Genomic DNA, 11,491 nt, shown 5'->3' with positions numbered 1-11,491 from the left:
TACTCAACAAAGATAGAACTATTAAGAAAATGCAGACAACCACAGGGGTCTAGGCACCGCTGGGATTTGAACCCAGGATCTCCTGTTTACTAGACAGGCACTTTGACCAACTAAGCCACAGCGCCTCTCTTGACTTGTTTTTCCACCAATATATATTGTTGAATTATTGTTGAGAAAGTTGGAAATATTTAGAAAATGTAGACAACCACTGGGGTCAAGGCACCGCTGGGATTTGAACCCAGGATCTCCTGTTTACAAGACAGGCACTTTGACCAACTAAGCCACGGAGCCTCTATTGACTTGTTATTCCACCAATATATATTGTATATTTCTACTCAACAAAGATAGAACTATTAAGAAAAAGCAGACAACCACAGGGGTCTAGGCACCGCTGGGATTTGAACCCAGGATCTCCTGTTTACAAGACAGGCACTTTGACCAACTAAGCCACGGAGCCTCTATTTGGTTGTATTTCCAGCAATATATATTGTTTGATTCAATACAGCAAAGTTGGAATTATTAAGAAAATGCTTACAGCTACAAGGTACCGCTGGGATTTGAACAAGATCCCTTTGTTTCAAGACAGACCTTATGACAAGTAATCTTTTTCCAATAACTGGCATTCTCAGTCATAGATGTGGCATTTTGGAATCCTAATGTTTGCTATAAGGAAGGAAGGCCCCGCTGGGATTTGAACCCAGGATCTCCTGTTTACGAAACAGGCGCTTTGACCAACTAAGCCACAGAGCCCTTGTCAGGGATCATAATCTAAAGAAAACCTTTAGTATTGCTACATTTAAAAAATTGGAATTCACAAAAGTATAATTTGATATGTATTAAAGGTGGAATCATTGAAATGAAAAGGACAAGTTCAGAGGTTAAGGCACTGCTGGGATTCGAACCCAGGATCTCCTGTTTACAAGACAGGCACTTTGACCAACTAAGCCACAGCGCCTCTATTTCCTTGTTTTTCCACCAATATATATTGTTCATTTCTACTCAACAAAGTTGGAATAATTTAGAAAAAGCAGACAACCACAGGGGTCTAGGCACCGCTGGGATTTGAACCCAGGATCTCCTGTTTACTAGACAGGCACTTTGACCAACTAAGCCACAGCGCCTCTCTTGCCTTGTTTTTCCACCGATATATATTGTTGAATTATTGTTGAGAAAGTTGGAAATATTTAGAAAATGTAGACAACCACAGGGGTCAAGGCACCGCTGGGATTTGAACCCAGGATCTCCTGTTTACAAGACAGGCACTTTGACCAACTAAGCCACGGAGCCTCTATTTGCTTGTATTTCCAGCAATATATATTGTTTGATTCAATACAGCAAAGTTGGAATTATTGAGAAAATGCTTACAGCTACAAGGTACCGCTGGGATTTGAACAAGATCCCTTTGTTTCAAGACAGACCTTATGACAAGTAGTCTTTTTCCAATAACTGGCAATCTCAGTCATAGATGTGGCATTTTGGAATCCTAATGTTTGCTATAAGGAAGGGAGGCCCCGCTGGGATTTGAACCCAGGATCTCCTGTTTACGAAACAGGCGCTTTGACCAACTAAGCCACAGAGCCCTTGTCAGGGATCATAATCTAAAGAAAACCTTTAGTATTGCTACATTGAAAAAATTGGAATTCACAAAAGTGAAATGTGATATGTATTAAAGGTGGAATCATTGAAATGAAAAGGACAACTTCAGGGGTTAAGGCCGCGCTGGGATTCGAACCCAGGATCTCCTGTTTACAAGACAGGCACTTTGACCAACTAAGCCACAGCGCCGCTATTTCCTTGTTTTTCCACCAATATATATTGTTCATTTCTACTCAACAAAGTTGGAATAATTTAGAAAAAGCAGACAACCACAGGGGCTAGGCACCGCTGGGATTTGAACCCAGGATCTCCTGTTTACAAGACAGGCACTTCGACCAACTAAGCCACGGAGCCTCTATTGACTTGTTATTCCACCAATATATTTTGTATATTTCTACTCAACAAAGATAGAACTATTAAGAAAAAGTTTACAAACCAAAGGGGTCTAGGCACCGCTGGGATTTGAACCCAGGATCTCCTGTTTACAAGACAGGCACTTTGACCAACTAAGCCACGGAGCCTCTATTGACTTGTTATTCCACCAATATATATTGTATATTTCTACTCAACAAAGATAGAACTATTAAGAAAAAGCAGACAACCACAGGGGTCTAGGCACCGCTGGGATTCGAACCCAGGATCTCCTGTTTACTAGACAGGCACTTTGACCAACTAAGCCACGGAGCCTCTATTGACTTGTTATTCCACCAATATATATTGTATATTTCTACTCAACAAAGATAGAACTATTAAGAAAAAGTTAACAAACCAAAGGGGTCTAGGCACCGCTGGGATTTGAACCCAGGAACTCCTGTTTACGAAACAGGCACTTTGACCAACTAAGCCACAGCGCCACTATTTCCTTGTTTTTCCACCAATATATATTGTTCATTTCTACTCAACAAAGTTGGAATAATTTAGAAAAAGCAGACAACCACAGGGGTCTAGGCACCGCTGGGATTTGAACCCAGGATCTCCTGTTTACTAGACAGGCACTTTGACCAACTAAGCCACGGAGCCTCTATTGACTTTTTATTCCACCAATATATATTGTATATTTCTTCTCAACAAAGATAGAACTATTAAGAAAAAGCAGACAACCACAGGGGTCTAGGCACCGCTGGGATTTGAACCCAGGATCTCCTGTTTACTAGACAGGCACTTTGACCAACTAAGCCACGGAGCCTCTATTCACTTGTTATTCCACCAATATATATTGTATATTTCTACTCAACAAAGATAGAACTATTAAGAAAAAGCAGACAACCACAGGGGTCTAGGCACCGCTGGGATTCGAACCCAGGATCTCCTGTTTACAAGACAGGCACTTTGACCAACTAAGCCACGGAGCCTCTATTGACTTGTTATTCCACCAATATATATTGTATATTTCTACTCAACAAAGATAGAACTATTAAGAAAAAGCAGACAACCACAGGGGTCTAGGCACCGCTGGGATTTGAACCCAGGATCTCCTGTTTACTAGACAGGCACTTTGACCAACTAAGCCACAGCGCCTCTCTTGACTTGTTTTTCCACCGATATATATTGTTGAATTATTGTTGAGAAAGTTGGAAATATTTAGAAAATGTAGACAACAACAGGGTCTAGGCACCGCTGGGATTCGAACCCAGGATCTCCTGTTTACAAGACAGGCACTTTGACCAACTAAGCCACGGAGCCTCTATTGACTTGTTATTCCACCAATATATATTGTATATTTCTACTCAACAAAGATAGAACTATTAAGAAAAAGCAGACAACCACAGGGGTCTAGGCACCGCTGGGATTTGAACCCAGGATCTCCTTTTTACAAGACAGGCACTTTGACCAACTAAGCCACGGAGCCTCTATTTGGTTGTATTTCCAGCAATATATATTGTTTGATTCAATACAGCAAAGTTGGAATTATTAAGAAAATGCTTACAGCTACAAGGAACCGCTGGGATTTGAAAAAGATCCCTTTGTTTCAAGACACACCTTTTGACAACTAGTCTTTTTCCAATAACTGGCATTCTCAGTCATAGATGTGGCATTTTGGAATCCTAATGTTTGCTATAAGGAAGGAAGGCCCCGCTGGGATTTGAACCCAGGATCTCCTGTTTACGAAACAGGCGCTTTGACCAACTAAGCCACAGAGCCCTTGTCAGGGATCATAATGTAAAGAAAACCTTTAGTATTGCGACATTTAAAAAATTGGAATTCACAAAAGTAAAATGTGATATGTATTAAAGGTGGAATCATTGAAATGAAACGGAAAAGTTCAGAGGTTAAGGCACCGCTGGGATTCGAACCCAGGATCTCCTGTTTACTAGACAGGCACTTTGACCAACTAAGCCACGGAGCCTCTATTGACTTGTTATTCCACCAATATATATTGTATATTTCTACTCAACAAAGATAGAACTATTAAGAAAAAGCAGACAACCACAGGGGTCTAGGCACCGCTGGGATTCGAACCCAGGATCTCCTGTTTACAAGACAGGCACTTTGACCAACTAAGCCACGGAGCCTCTATTGACTTGTTATTCCACCAATATATATTGTATATTTCTACTCAACAAAGATAGAACTATTAAGAAAAAGCAGACAACCACAGGGGTCTAGGCACCGCTGGGATTTGAACCCAGGATCTCCTGTTTACTAGACAGGCACTTTGACCAACTAAGCCACAGCGCCTCTCTTGACTTGTTTTTCCACTGATATATATTGTTGAATTATTGTTGAGAAAGTTAGAAATATTTAGAAAATGTAGACAACCACAGGGTCTAGGCACCGCTGGGATTCGAACCCAGGATCTCCTGTTTACAAGACAGGCACTTTGACCAACTAAGCCACGGAGCCTCTATTGACTTGTTATTCCACCAATATATATTGTATATTTCTACTCAACAAAGATAGAACTATTAAGAAAAAGCAGACAACCACAGGGGTCCAGGCACCGCTGGGATTTGAACCCAGGATCTCCTTTTTACAAGACAGGCACTTTGACCAACTAAGCCACGGAGCCTCTATTTGGTTGTATTTCCAGCAATATATATTGTTTGATTCAATACAGCAAAGTTGGAATTATTAAGAAAATGCTTACAGCTACAAGGAACCGCTGGGATTTGAAAAAGATCCCTTTGTTTCAAGACACACCTTTTGACAACTAGTCTTTTTCCAATAACTGGCATTCTCAGTCATAGATGTGGCATTTTGGAATCCTAATGTTTGCTATAAGGAAGGAAGGCCCCGCTGAGATTTGAACCCAGGATCTCCTGTTTACGAAACAGGCGCTTTGAACAACTAAGCCACAGAGCCCTTGTCAGGGATCATAATGTAAAGAAAACCTTTAGTATTGCGACATTTAAAAAATTGGAATTCACAAAAGTAAAATGTGATATGTATTAAAGGTGGAATCATTGAAATGAAACGGAAAAGTTCAGAGGTTAAGGCACCGCTGGGATTCGAACCCAGGATCTCCTGTTTACTAGACAGGCACTTTGACCAACTAAGCCACGGAGCCTCTATTGACTTGTTATTCCACCAATATATATTGTATATTTCTACTCAACAAAGATAGAACTATTAAGAAAAAGCAGACAACCACAGGGGTCTTGGCACCGCTGGGATTTGAACCCAGGATCTCCTGGTTACAAGACAGGCACTTTGACCAACTAAGCCACGGAGCCTCTATTTGGTTGTATTTCCAGCAATATATATTGTTTGATTCAATACAGCAAAGTTGGAATTATTAAGAAAATGCTTACAGCTACAAGGTACCGCTGGGATTTGAACAAGATCCCTTTGTTTCAAGACAGACCTTATGACAAGTAGTCTTTTTCCAAAAACTGGCATTCTCAGTCATAGATGTGGCATTTTGGAATCCTAATGTTTGCTATAAGGAAGGAAGGCCCCGCTGGGATTTGAACCCAGGATCTCCTGTTTACGAAACAGGCGCTTTGACCAACTAAGCCACAGAGCCCTTGTCAGGGATCATAATCTAAAGAAAACCTTTAGTATTGCTACATTTAAAAAATTGGAATTCACAAAAGTATAATTTGATATGTATTAAAGGTGGAATCATTGAAATGAAAAGGACAAGTTCAGAGGTTAAGGCACCGCTGGGATTCGAACCCAGGATCTCCTGTTTACAAGAAAGGCACTTTGACCAACTAAGCCACAGCGCCTCTATTTCCTTGTTTTTCCACCAATATATATTGTTCATTTCTACTCAACAATGTTGGAATAATTTAGAAAAAGCAGACAACCACAGGGGTCTAGGCACCGCTGGGATTTGAACCCAGGATCTCCTGTTTACGAAACAGGCGCTTTGACCAACTAAGCCACAGAGCCCTTGTCAGGGATCATAATCTAAAGAAAACCTTTAGTATTGCTACATTTAAAAAATTGGAATTCACAAAAGTATAATTTGATATGTATTAAAGGTGGAATCATTGAAATGAAAAGGACAAGTTCAGAGGTTAAGGCACCGCTGGGATTCGAACCCAGGATCTCCTGTTTACAAGACAGGCACTTTGACCAACTAAGCCACAGCGCCTCTATTTCCTTGTTTTTCCACCAATATATATTGTTCATTTCTACTCAACAAAGTTGGAATAATTTAGAAAAAGCAGACAACCACAGGGGTCTAGGCACCGCTGGGATTTGAACCCAGGATCTCCTGTTTACAAGACAGGCACTTCGACCAACTAAGCCACGGAGCCTCTATTGACTTGTTATTCCACCAATATATATTGTATATTTCTACTCAACAAAGATAGAACTATTAAGAAAAAGTTAACAAACCAAAGGGGTCTAGGCACCGCTGGGATTTGAACCCAGGATCTCCTGTTTACAAGACAGGCACTTTGACCAACTAAGCCACGGAGCCTCTATTGACTTGTTATTCCACCAATATATATTGTATATTTCTACTCAACAAAGATAGAACTATTAAGAAAAAGCAGACAACCACAGGGGTCTAGGCACCGCTGGGATTCGAACCCAGGATCTCCTGTTTACAAGACAGGCACTTTGACCAACTAAGCCACGGAGCCTCTATTGACTTGTTATTCCACCAATATATATTGTATATTTCTACTCAACAAAGATAGAACTATTAAGAAAAAGCAGACAACCACAGGGGTCTAGGCACCGCTGGGATTCGAACCCAGGATCTCCTGTTTACTAGACAGGCACTTTGACCAACTAAGCCACGGAGCCTCTATTGACTTGTTATTCCACCAATATATATTGTATATTTCTACTCAACAAAGATAGAACTATTAAGAAAAAGTTAACAAACCAAAGGGGTCTAGGCACCGCTGGGATTTGAACCCAGGAACTCCTGTTTACGAAACAGGCACTTTGACCAACTAAGCCACAGCGCCACTATTTCCTTGTTTTTCCACCAATATATATTGTTCATTTCTACTCAACAAAGTTGGAATAATTTAGAAAAAGCAGACAACCACAGGGGTCTAGGCACCGCTGGGATTTGAACCCAGGATCTCCTGTTTACTAGACAGGCACTTTGACCAACTAAGCCACGGAGCCTCTATTGACTTTTTATTCCACCAATATATATTGTATATTTCTTCTCAACAAAGATAGAACTATTAAGAAAAAGCAGACAACCACAGGGGTCTAGGCACCGCTGGGATTTGAACCCAGGATCTCCTGTTTACTAGACAGGCACTTTGACCAACTAAGCCACGGAGCCTCTATTCACTTGTTATTCCACCAATATATATTGTATATTTCTACTCAACAAAGATAGAACTATTAAGAAAAAGCAGACAACCACAGGGGTCTAGGCACCGCTGGGATTCGAACCCAGGATCTCCTGTTTACAAGACAGGCACTTTGACCAACTAAGCCACGGAGCCTCTATTGACTTGTTATTCCACCAATATATATTGTATATTTCTACTCCACAAAGATAGAACTATTAAGAAAAAGCAGACAACCACAGGGGTCTAGGCACCGCTGGGATTTGAACCCAGGATCTCCTGTTTACTAGACAGGCACTTTGACCAACTAAGCCACAGCGCCTCTCTTGACTTGTTTTTCCACCGATATATATTGTTGAATTATTGTTGAGAAAGTTGGAAATATTTAGAAAATGTAGACAACAACAGGGTCTAGGCACCGCTGGGATTCGAACCCAGGATCTCCTGTTTACAAGACAGGCACTTTGACCAACTAAGCCACGGAGCCTCTATTGACTTGTTATTCCACCAATATATATTGTATATTTCTACTCAACAAAGATAGAACTATTAAGAAAAAGCAGACAAGCACAGGGGTCTAGGCACCGCTGGGATTTGAACCCAGGATCTCCTTTTTACAAGACAGGCACTTTGACCAACTAAGCCACGGAGCCTCTATTTGGTTGTATTTCCAGCAATATATATTGTTTGATTCAATACAGCAAAGTTGGAATTATTAAGAAAATGCTTACAGCTACAAGGAACCGCTGGGATTTGAAAAAGATCCCTTTGTTTCAAGACACACCTTTTGACAACTAGTCTTTTTCCAATAACTGGCATTCTCAGTCATAGATGTGGCATTTTGGAATCCTAATGTTTGCTATAAGGAAGGAAGGCCCCGCTGGGATTTGAACCCAGGATCTCCTGTTTACGAAACAGGCGCTTTGACCAACTAAGCCACAGAGCCCTTGTCAGGGATCATAATGTAAAGAAAACCTTTAGTATTGCGACATTTAAAAAATTGGAATTCACAAAAGTAAAATGTGATATGTATTAAAGGTGGAATCATTGAAATGAAACGGAAAAGTTCAGAGGTTAAGGCACCGCTGGGATTCGAACCCAGGATCTCCTGTTTACTAGACAGGCACTTTGACCAACTAAGCCACGGAGCCTCTATTGACTTGTTATTCCACCAATATATATTGTATATTTCTACTCAACAAAGATAGAACTATTAAGAAAAAGCAGACAACCACAGGGGTCTAGGCACCGCTGGGATTCGAACCCAGGATCTCCTGTTTACAAGACAGGCACTTTGACCAACTAAGCCACGGAGCCTCTATTGACTTGTTATTCCACCAATATATATTGTATATTTCTACTCAACAAAGATAGAACTATTAAGAAAAAGCAGACAACCACAGGGGTCTAGGCACCGCTGGGATTTGAACCCAGGATCTCCTGTTTACTAGACAGGCACTTTGACCAACTAAGCCACAGCGCCTCTCTTGACTTGTTTTTCCACTGATATATATTGTTGAATTATTGTTGAGAAAGTTAGAAATATTTAGAAAATGTAGACAACCACAGGGTCTAGGCACCGCTGGGATTCGAACCCAGGATCTCCTGTTTACAAGACAGGCACTTTGACCAACTAAGCCACGGAGCCTCTATTGACTTGTTATTCCACCAATATATATTGTATATTTCTACTCAACAAAGATAGAACTATTAAGAAAAAGCAGACAACCACAGGGGTCCAGGCACCGCTGGGATTTGAACCCAGGATCTCCTTTTTACAAGACAGGCACTTTGACCAACTAAGCCACGGAGCCTCTATTTGGTTGTATTTCCAGCAATATATATTGTTTGATTCAATACAGCAAAGTTGGAATTATTAAGAAAATGCTTACAGCTACAAGGAACCGCTGGGATTTGAAAAAGATCCCTTTGTTTCAAGACACACCTTTTGACAACTAGTCTTTTTCCAATAACTGGCATTCTCAGTCATAGATGTGGCATTTTGGAATCCTAATGTTTGCTATAAGGAAGGAAGGCCCCGCTGAGATTTGAACCCAGGATCTCCTGTTTACGAAACAGGCGCTTTGAACAACTAAGCCACAGAGCCCTTGTCAGGGATCATAATGTAAAGAAAACCTTTAGTATTGCGACATTTAAAAAATTGGAATTCACAAAAGTAAAATGTGATATGTATTAAAGGTGGAATCATTGAAATGAAACGGAAAAGTTCAGAGGTTAAGGCACCGCTGGGATTCGAACCCAGGATCTCCTGTTTACTAGACAGGCACTTTGACCAACTAAGCCACGGAGCCTCTATTGACTTGTTATTCCACCAATATATATTGTATATTTCTACTCAACAAAGATAGAACTATTAAGAAAAAGCAGACAACCACAGGGGTCTTGGCACCGCTGGGATTTGAACCCAGGATCTCCTGGTTACAAGACAGGCACTTTGACCAACTAAGCCACGGAGCCTCTATTTGGTTGTATTTCCAGCAATATATATTGTTTGATTCAATACAGCAAAGTTGGAATTATTAAGAAAATGCTTACAGCTACAAGGTACCGCTGGGATTTGAACAAGATCCCTTTGTTTCAAGACAGACCTTATGACAAGTAGTCTTTTTCCAAAAACTGGCATTCTCAGTCATAGATGTGGCATTTTGGAATCCTAATGTTTGCTATAAGGAAGGAAGGCCCCGCTGGGATTTGAACCCAGGATCTCCTGTTTACGAAACAGGCGCTTTGACCAACTAAGCCACAGAGCCCTTGTCAGGGATCATAATCTAAAGAAAACCTTTAGTATTGCTACATTTAAAAAATTGGAATTCACAAAAGTATAATTTGATATGTATTAAAGGTGGAATCATTGAAATGAAAAGGACAAGTTCAGAGGTTAAGGCACCGCTGGGATTCGAACCCAGGATCTCCTGTTTACAAGAAAGGCACTTTGACCAACTAAGCCACAGCGCCTCTATTTCCTTGTTTTTCCACCAATATATATTGTTCATTTCTACTCAACAATGTTGGAATAATTTAGAAAAAGCAGACAACCACAGGGGTCTAGGCACCGCTGGGATTTGAACCCAGGATCTCCTGTTTACGAAACAGGCGCTTTGACCAACTAAGCCACAGAGCCCTTGTCAGGGATCATAATCTAAAGAAAACCTTTAGTATTGCTACATTTAAAAAATTGGAATTCACAAAAGTATAATTTGATATGTATTAAAGGTGGAATCATTGAAATGAAAAGGACAAGTTCAGAGGTTAAGGCACCGCTGGGATTCGAACCCAGGATCTCCTGTTTACAAGACAGGCACTTTGACCAACTAAGCCACAGCGCCTCTATTTCCTTGTTTTTCCACCAATATATATTGTTCATTTCTACTCAACAAAGTTGGAATAATTTAGAAAAAGCAGACAACCACAGGGGTCTAGGCACCGCTGGGATTTGAACCCAGGATCTCCTGTTTACAAGACAGGCACTTCGACCAACTAAGCCACGGAGCCTCTATTGACTTGTTATTCCACCAATATATATTGTATATTTCTACTCAACAAAGATAGAACTATTAAGAAAAAGTTAACAAACCAAAGGGGTCTAGGCACCGCTGGGATTTGAACCCAGGATCTCCTGTTTACAAGACAGGCACTTTGACCAACTAAGCCACGGAGCCTCTATTGACTTGTTATTCCACCAATATATATTGTATATTTCTACTCAACAAAGATAGAACTATTAAGAAAAAGCAGACAACCACAGGGGTCTAGGCACCGCTGGGATTCGAACCCAGGATCTCCTGTTTACAAGACAGGCACTTTGACCAACTAAGCCACGGAGCCTCTATTGACTTGTTATTCCACCAATATATATTGTATATTTCTACTCAACAAAGATAGAACTATTAAGAAAAAGCAGACAACCACAGGGGTCTAGGCACCGCTGGGATTTGAACCCAGGATCTCCTGTTTACTAGACAGGCACTTTGACCAACTAAGCCACAGCGCCTCTCTTGACTTGTTTTTCCACCGATATATATTGTTGAATTATTGTTGAGAAAGTTGGAAATATTTAGAAAATGTAGACAACCACAGGGTCTAGGCACCGCTGGGATTCGAACCCAGGATCTCCTGTTTACAAGACAGGCACTTTGACCAACTAAGCCACGGAGCCT

At 40.8% G+C, this 11,491-nt stretch overlaps 61 non-coding genes across 61 annotated transcripts; all 61 read right to left on the bottom strand.

The window, feature by feature from the left end:
• Positions 1-51: 51 nt before the first annotated feature.
• trnat-agu (transfer RNA threonine (anticodon AGU)) lies at positions 52-125 on the bottom strand. The gene has a single exon. It is a non-coding gene; the product is annotated as a tRNA-Thr (tRNA).
• Positions 126-217: 92 nt separating this feature from the next.
• On the bottom strand, positions 218-291 carry trnat-ugu (transfer RNA threonine (anticodon UGU)). The gene has a single exon. It is a non-coding gene; the product is annotated as a tRNA-Thr (tRNA).
• Positions 292-383: 92 nt separating this feature from the next.
• On the bottom strand, positions 384-457 carry trnat-ugu (transfer RNA threonine (anticodon UGU)). The gene has a single exon. It is a non-coding gene; the product is annotated as a tRNA-Thr (tRNA).
• Positions 458-676: 219 nt separating this feature from the next.
• On the bottom strand, positions 677-750 carry trnat-cgu (transfer RNA threonine (anticodon CGU)). Its single transcript has one exon. It is a non-coding gene; the product is annotated as a tRNA-Thr (tRNA).
• Positions 751-881: 131 nt separating this feature from the next.
• trnat-ugu (transfer RNA threonine (anticodon UGU)) lies at positions 882-955 on the bottom strand. The gene has a single exon. It is a non-coding gene; the product is annotated as a tRNA-Thr (tRNA).
• A 92-nt stretch (positions 956-1,047) lies between these two features.
• Positions 1,048-1,121, bottom strand: trnat-agu (transfer RNA threonine (anticodon AGU)). The gene has a single exon. It is a non-coding gene; the product is annotated as a tRNA-Thr (tRNA).
• A 92-nt stretch (positions 1,122-1,213) lies between these two features.
• trnat-ugu (transfer RNA threonine (anticodon UGU)) lies at positions 1,214-1,287 on the bottom strand. The gene has a single exon. It is a non-coding gene; the product is annotated as a tRNA-Thr (tRNA).
• A 219-nt stretch (positions 1,288-1,506) lies between these two features.
• trnat-cgu (transfer RNA threonine (anticodon CGU)) lies at positions 1,507-1,580 on the bottom strand. Its single transcript has one exon. It is a non-coding gene; the product is annotated as a tRNA-Thr (tRNA).
• Positions 1,581-1,711: 131 nt separating this feature from the next.
• On the bottom strand, positions 1,712-1,785 carry trnat-ugu (transfer RNA threonine (anticodon UGU)). Its single transcript has one exon. It is a non-coding gene; the product is annotated as a tRNA-Thr (tRNA).
• A 91-nt stretch (positions 1,786-1,876) lies between these two features.
• On the bottom strand, positions 1,877-1,950 carry trnat-ugu (transfer RNA threonine (anticodon UGU)). The gene has a single exon. It is a non-coding gene; the product is annotated as a tRNA-Thr (tRNA).
• A 93-nt stretch (positions 1,951-2,043) lies between these two features.
• Positions 2,044-2,117, bottom strand: trnat-ugu (transfer RNA threonine (anticodon UGU)). Its single transcript has one exon. It is a non-coding gene; the product is annotated as a tRNA-Thr (tRNA).
• Positions 2,118-2,209: 92 nt separating this feature from the next.
• trnat-agu (transfer RNA threonine (anticodon AGU)) lies at positions 2,210-2,283 on the bottom strand. The gene has a single exon. It is a non-coding gene; the product is annotated as a tRNA-Thr (tRNA).
• Positions 2,284-2,376: 93 nt separating this feature from the next.
• Positions 2,377-2,450, bottom strand: trnat-cgu (transfer RNA threonine (anticodon CGU)). Its single transcript has one exon. It is a non-coding gene; the product is annotated as a tRNA-Thr (tRNA).
• A 92-nt stretch (positions 2,451-2,542) lies between these two features.
• On the bottom strand, positions 2,543-2,616 carry trnat-agu (transfer RNA threonine (anticodon AGU)). The gene has a single exon. It is a non-coding gene; the product is annotated as a tRNA-Thr (tRNA).
• Positions 2,617-2,708: 92 nt separating this feature from the next.
• trnat-agu (transfer RNA threonine (anticodon AGU)) lies at positions 2,709-2,782 on the bottom strand. Its single transcript has one exon. It is a non-coding gene; the product is annotated as a tRNA-Thr (tRNA).
• A 92-nt stretch (positions 2,783-2,874) lies between these two features.
• trnat-ugu (transfer RNA threonine (anticodon UGU)) lies at positions 2,875-2,948 on the bottom strand. Its single transcript has one exon. It is a non-coding gene; the product is annotated as a tRNA-Thr (tRNA).
• Positions 2,949-3,040: 92 nt separating this feature from the next.
• Positions 3,041-3,114, bottom strand: trnat-agu (transfer RNA threonine (anticodon AGU)). Its single transcript has one exon. It is a non-coding gene; the product is annotated as a tRNA-Thr (tRNA).
• Positions 3,115-3,205: 91 nt separating this feature from the next.
• On the bottom strand, positions 3,206-3,279 carry trnat-ugu (transfer RNA threonine (anticodon UGU)). The gene has a single exon. It is a non-coding gene; the product is annotated as a tRNA-Thr (tRNA).
• A 92-nt stretch (positions 3,280-3,371) lies between these two features.
• Positions 3,372-3,445, bottom strand: trnat-ugu (transfer RNA threonine (anticodon UGU)). The gene has a single exon. It is a non-coding gene; the product is annotated as a tRNA-Thr (tRNA).
• Positions 3,446-3,664: 219 nt separating this feature from the next.
• On the bottom strand, positions 3,665-3,738 carry trnat-cgu (transfer RNA threonine (anticodon CGU)). The gene has a single exon. It is a non-coding gene; the product is annotated as a tRNA-Thr (tRNA).
• Positions 3,739-3,869: 131 nt separating this feature from the next.
• trnat-agu (transfer RNA threonine (anticodon AGU)) lies at positions 3,870-3,943 on the bottom strand. The gene has a single exon. It is a non-coding gene; the product is annotated as a tRNA-Thr (tRNA).
• Positions 3,944-4,035: 92 nt separating this feature from the next.
• trnat-ugu (transfer RNA threonine (anticodon UGU)) lies at positions 4,036-4,109 on the bottom strand. Its single transcript has one exon. It is a non-coding gene; the product is annotated as a tRNA-Thr (tRNA).
• A 92-nt stretch (positions 4,110-4,201) lies between these two features.
• Positions 4,202-4,275, bottom strand: trnat-agu (transfer RNA threonine (anticodon AGU)). Its single transcript has one exon. It is a non-coding gene; the product is annotated as a tRNA-Thr (tRNA).
• Positions 4,276-4,366: 91 nt separating this feature from the next.
• Positions 4,367-4,440, bottom strand: trnat-ugu (transfer RNA threonine (anticodon UGU)). Its single transcript has one exon. It is a non-coding gene; the product is annotated as a tRNA-Thr (tRNA).
• A 92-nt stretch (positions 4,441-4,532) lies between these two features.
• trnat-ugu (transfer RNA threonine (anticodon UGU)) lies at positions 4,533-4,606 on the bottom strand. Its single transcript has one exon. It is a non-coding gene; the product is annotated as a tRNA-Thr (tRNA).
• A 219-nt stretch (positions 4,607-4,825) lies between these two features.
• trnat-cgu (transfer RNA threonine (anticodon CGU)) lies at positions 4,826-4,899 on the bottom strand. The gene has a single exon. It is a non-coding gene; the product is annotated as a tRNA-Thr (tRNA).
• A 131-nt stretch (positions 4,900-5,030) lies between these two features.
• On the bottom strand, positions 5,031-5,104 carry trnat-agu (transfer RNA threonine (anticodon AGU)). Its single transcript has one exon. It is a non-coding gene; the product is annotated as a tRNA-Thr (tRNA).
• Positions 5,105-5,196: 92 nt separating this feature from the next.
• Positions 5,197-5,270, bottom strand: trnat-ugu (transfer RNA threonine (anticodon UGU)). Its single transcript has one exon. It is a non-coding gene; the product is annotated as a tRNA-Thr (tRNA).
• Positions 5,271-5,489: 219 nt separating this feature from the next.
• trnat-cgu (transfer RNA threonine (anticodon CGU)) lies at positions 5,490-5,563 on the bottom strand. Its single transcript has one exon. It is a non-coding gene; the product is annotated as a tRNA-Thr (tRNA).
• Positions 5,564-5,694: 131 nt separating this feature from the next.
• trnat-ugu (transfer RNA threonine (anticodon UGU)) lies at positions 5,695-5,768 on the bottom strand. The gene has a single exon. It is a non-coding gene; the product is annotated as a tRNA-Thr (tRNA).
• A 92-nt stretch (positions 5,769-5,860) lies between these two features.
• trnat-cgu (transfer RNA threonine (anticodon CGU)) lies at positions 5,861-5,934 on the bottom strand. Its single transcript has one exon. It is a non-coding gene; the product is annotated as a tRNA-Thr (tRNA).
• A 131-nt stretch (positions 5,935-6,065) lies between these two features.
• On the bottom strand, positions 6,066-6,139 carry trnat-ugu (transfer RNA threonine (anticodon UGU)). The gene has a single exon. It is a non-coding gene; the product is annotated as a tRNA-Thr (tRNA).
• A 92-nt stretch (positions 6,140-6,231) lies between these two features.
• trnat-ugu (transfer RNA threonine (anticodon UGU)) lies at positions 6,232-6,305 on the bottom strand. The gene has a single exon. It is a non-coding gene; the product is annotated as a tRNA-Thr (tRNA).
• Positions 6,306-6,398: 93 nt separating this feature from the next.
• Positions 6,399-6,472, bottom strand: trnat-ugu (transfer RNA threonine (anticodon UGU)). The gene has a single exon. It is a non-coding gene; the product is annotated as a tRNA-Thr (tRNA).
• A 92-nt stretch (positions 6,473-6,564) lies between these two features.
• Positions 6,565-6,638, bottom strand: trnat-ugu (transfer RNA threonine (anticodon UGU)). Its single transcript has one exon. It is a non-coding gene; the product is annotated as a tRNA-Thr (tRNA).
• Positions 6,639-6,730: 92 nt separating this feature from the next.
• trnat-agu (transfer RNA threonine (anticodon AGU)) lies at positions 6,731-6,804 on the bottom strand. The gene has a single exon. It is a non-coding gene; the product is annotated as a tRNA-Thr (tRNA).
• A 93-nt stretch (positions 6,805-6,897) lies between these two features.
• Positions 6,898-6,971, bottom strand: trnat-cgu (transfer RNA threonine (anticodon CGU)). Its single transcript has one exon. It is a non-coding gene; the product is annotated as a tRNA-Thr (tRNA).
• A 92-nt stretch (positions 6,972-7,063) lies between these two features.
• trnat-agu (transfer RNA threonine (anticodon AGU)) lies at positions 7,064-7,137 on the bottom strand. The gene has a single exon. It is a non-coding gene; the product is annotated as a tRNA-Thr (tRNA).
• Positions 7,138-7,229: 92 nt separating this feature from the next.
• Positions 7,230-7,303, bottom strand: trnat-agu (transfer RNA threonine (anticodon AGU)). The gene has a single exon. It is a non-coding gene; the product is annotated as a tRNA-Thr (tRNA).
• Positions 7,304-7,395: 92 nt separating this feature from the next.
• Positions 7,396-7,469, bottom strand: trnat-ugu (transfer RNA threonine (anticodon UGU)). Its single transcript has one exon. It is a non-coding gene; the product is annotated as a tRNA-Thr (tRNA).
• Positions 7,470-7,561: 92 nt separating this feature from the next.
• Positions 7,562-7,635, bottom strand: trnat-agu (transfer RNA threonine (anticodon AGU)). Its single transcript has one exon. It is a non-coding gene; the product is annotated as a tRNA-Thr (tRNA).
• Positions 7,636-7,726: 91 nt separating this feature from the next.
• On the bottom strand, positions 7,727-7,800 carry trnat-ugu (transfer RNA threonine (anticodon UGU)). The gene has a single exon. It is a non-coding gene; the product is annotated as a tRNA-Thr (tRNA).
• A 92-nt stretch (positions 7,801-7,892) lies between these two features.
• On the bottom strand, positions 7,893-7,966 carry trnat-ugu (transfer RNA threonine (anticodon UGU)). The gene has a single exon. It is a non-coding gene; the product is annotated as a tRNA-Thr (tRNA).
• A 219-nt stretch (positions 7,967-8,185) lies between these two features.
• Positions 8,186-8,259, bottom strand: trnat-cgu (transfer RNA threonine (anticodon CGU)). The gene has a single exon. It is a non-coding gene; the product is annotated as a tRNA-Thr (tRNA).
• Positions 8,260-8,390: 131 nt separating this feature from the next.
• trnat-agu (transfer RNA threonine (anticodon AGU)) lies at positions 8,391-8,464 on the bottom strand. The gene has a single exon. It is a non-coding gene; the product is annotated as a tRNA-Thr (tRNA).
• A 92-nt stretch (positions 8,465-8,556) lies between these two features.
• trnat-ugu (transfer RNA threonine (anticodon UGU)) lies at positions 8,557-8,630 on the bottom strand. The gene has a single exon. It is a non-coding gene; the product is annotated as a tRNA-Thr (tRNA).
• A 92-nt stretch (positions 8,631-8,722) lies between these two features.
• trnat-agu (transfer RNA threonine (anticodon AGU)) lies at positions 8,723-8,796 on the bottom strand. Its single transcript has one exon. It is a non-coding gene; the product is annotated as a tRNA-Thr (tRNA).
• Positions 8,797-8,887: 91 nt separating this feature from the next.
• On the bottom strand, positions 8,888-8,961 carry trnat-ugu (transfer RNA threonine (anticodon UGU)). The gene has a single exon. It is a non-coding gene; the product is annotated as a tRNA-Thr (tRNA).
• Positions 8,962-9,053: 92 nt separating this feature from the next.
• trnat-ugu (transfer RNA threonine (anticodon UGU)) lies at positions 9,054-9,127 on the bottom strand. Its single transcript has one exon. It is a non-coding gene; the product is annotated as a tRNA-Thr (tRNA).
• Positions 9,128-9,346: 219 nt separating this feature from the next.
• trnat-cgu (transfer RNA threonine (anticodon CGU)) lies at positions 9,347-9,420 on the bottom strand. The gene has a single exon. It is a non-coding gene; the product is annotated as a tRNA-Thr (tRNA).
• Positions 9,421-9,551: 131 nt separating this feature from the next.
• On the bottom strand, positions 9,552-9,625 carry trnat-agu (transfer RNA threonine (anticodon AGU)). The gene has a single exon. It is a non-coding gene; the product is annotated as a tRNA-Thr (tRNA).
• Positions 9,626-9,717: 92 nt separating this feature from the next.
• On the bottom strand, positions 9,718-9,791 carry trnat-ugu (transfer RNA threonine (anticodon UGU)). The gene has a single exon. It is a non-coding gene; the product is annotated as a tRNA-Thr (tRNA).
• Positions 9,792-10,010: 219 nt separating this feature from the next.
• trnat-cgu (transfer RNA threonine (anticodon CGU)) lies at positions 10,011-10,084 on the bottom strand. The gene has a single exon. It is a non-coding gene; the product is annotated as a tRNA-Thr (tRNA).
• Positions 10,085-10,215: 131 nt separating this feature from the next.
• Positions 10,216-10,289, bottom strand: trnat-ugu (transfer RNA threonine (anticodon UGU)). Its single transcript has one exon. It is a non-coding gene; the product is annotated as a tRNA-Thr (tRNA).
• A 92-nt stretch (positions 10,290-10,381) lies between these two features.
• On the bottom strand, positions 10,382-10,455 carry trnat-cgu (transfer RNA threonine (anticodon CGU)). The gene has a single exon. It is a non-coding gene; the product is annotated as a tRNA-Thr (tRNA).
• Positions 10,456-10,586: 131 nt separating this feature from the next.
• On the bottom strand, positions 10,587-10,660 carry trnat-ugu (transfer RNA threonine (anticodon UGU)). The gene has a single exon. It is a non-coding gene; the product is annotated as a tRNA-Thr (tRNA).
• Positions 10,661-10,752: 92 nt separating this feature from the next.
• Positions 10,753-10,826, bottom strand: trnat-ugu (transfer RNA threonine (anticodon UGU)). Its single transcript has one exon. It is a non-coding gene; the product is annotated as a tRNA-Thr (tRNA).
• Positions 10,827-10,919: 93 nt separating this feature from the next.
• Positions 10,920-10,993, bottom strand: trnat-ugu (transfer RNA threonine (anticodon UGU)). The gene has a single exon. It is a non-coding gene; the product is annotated as a tRNA-Thr (tRNA).
• Positions 10,994-11,085: 92 nt separating this feature from the next.
• trnat-ugu (transfer RNA threonine (anticodon UGU)) lies at positions 11,086-11,159 on the bottom strand. The gene has a single exon. It is a non-coding gene; the product is annotated as a tRNA-Thr (tRNA).
• Positions 11,160-11,251: 92 nt separating this feature from the next.
• On the bottom strand, positions 11,252-11,325 carry trnat-agu (transfer RNA threonine (anticodon AGU)). Its single transcript has one exon. It is a non-coding gene; the product is annotated as a tRNA-Thr (tRNA).
• A 91-nt stretch (positions 11,326-11,416) lies between these two features.
• trnat-ugu (transfer RNA threonine (anticodon UGU)) lies at positions 11,417-11,490 on the bottom strand. The gene has a single exon. It is a non-coding gene; the product is annotated as a tRNA-Thr (tRNA).
• Position 11,491: the final 1 nt, after the last annotated feature.

Source organism: Pungitius pungitius, chromosome 13, assembly GCF_949316345.1.
Source record: "Pungitius pungitius chromosome 13, fPunPun2.1, whole genome shotgun sequence".
Lineage (NCBI taxonomy): Eukaryota > Metazoa > Chordata > Actinopteri > Perciformes > Gasterosteidae > Pungitius > Pungitius pungitius.
This window is presented reverse-complemented; position numbering and strand designations above follow the sequence as displayed.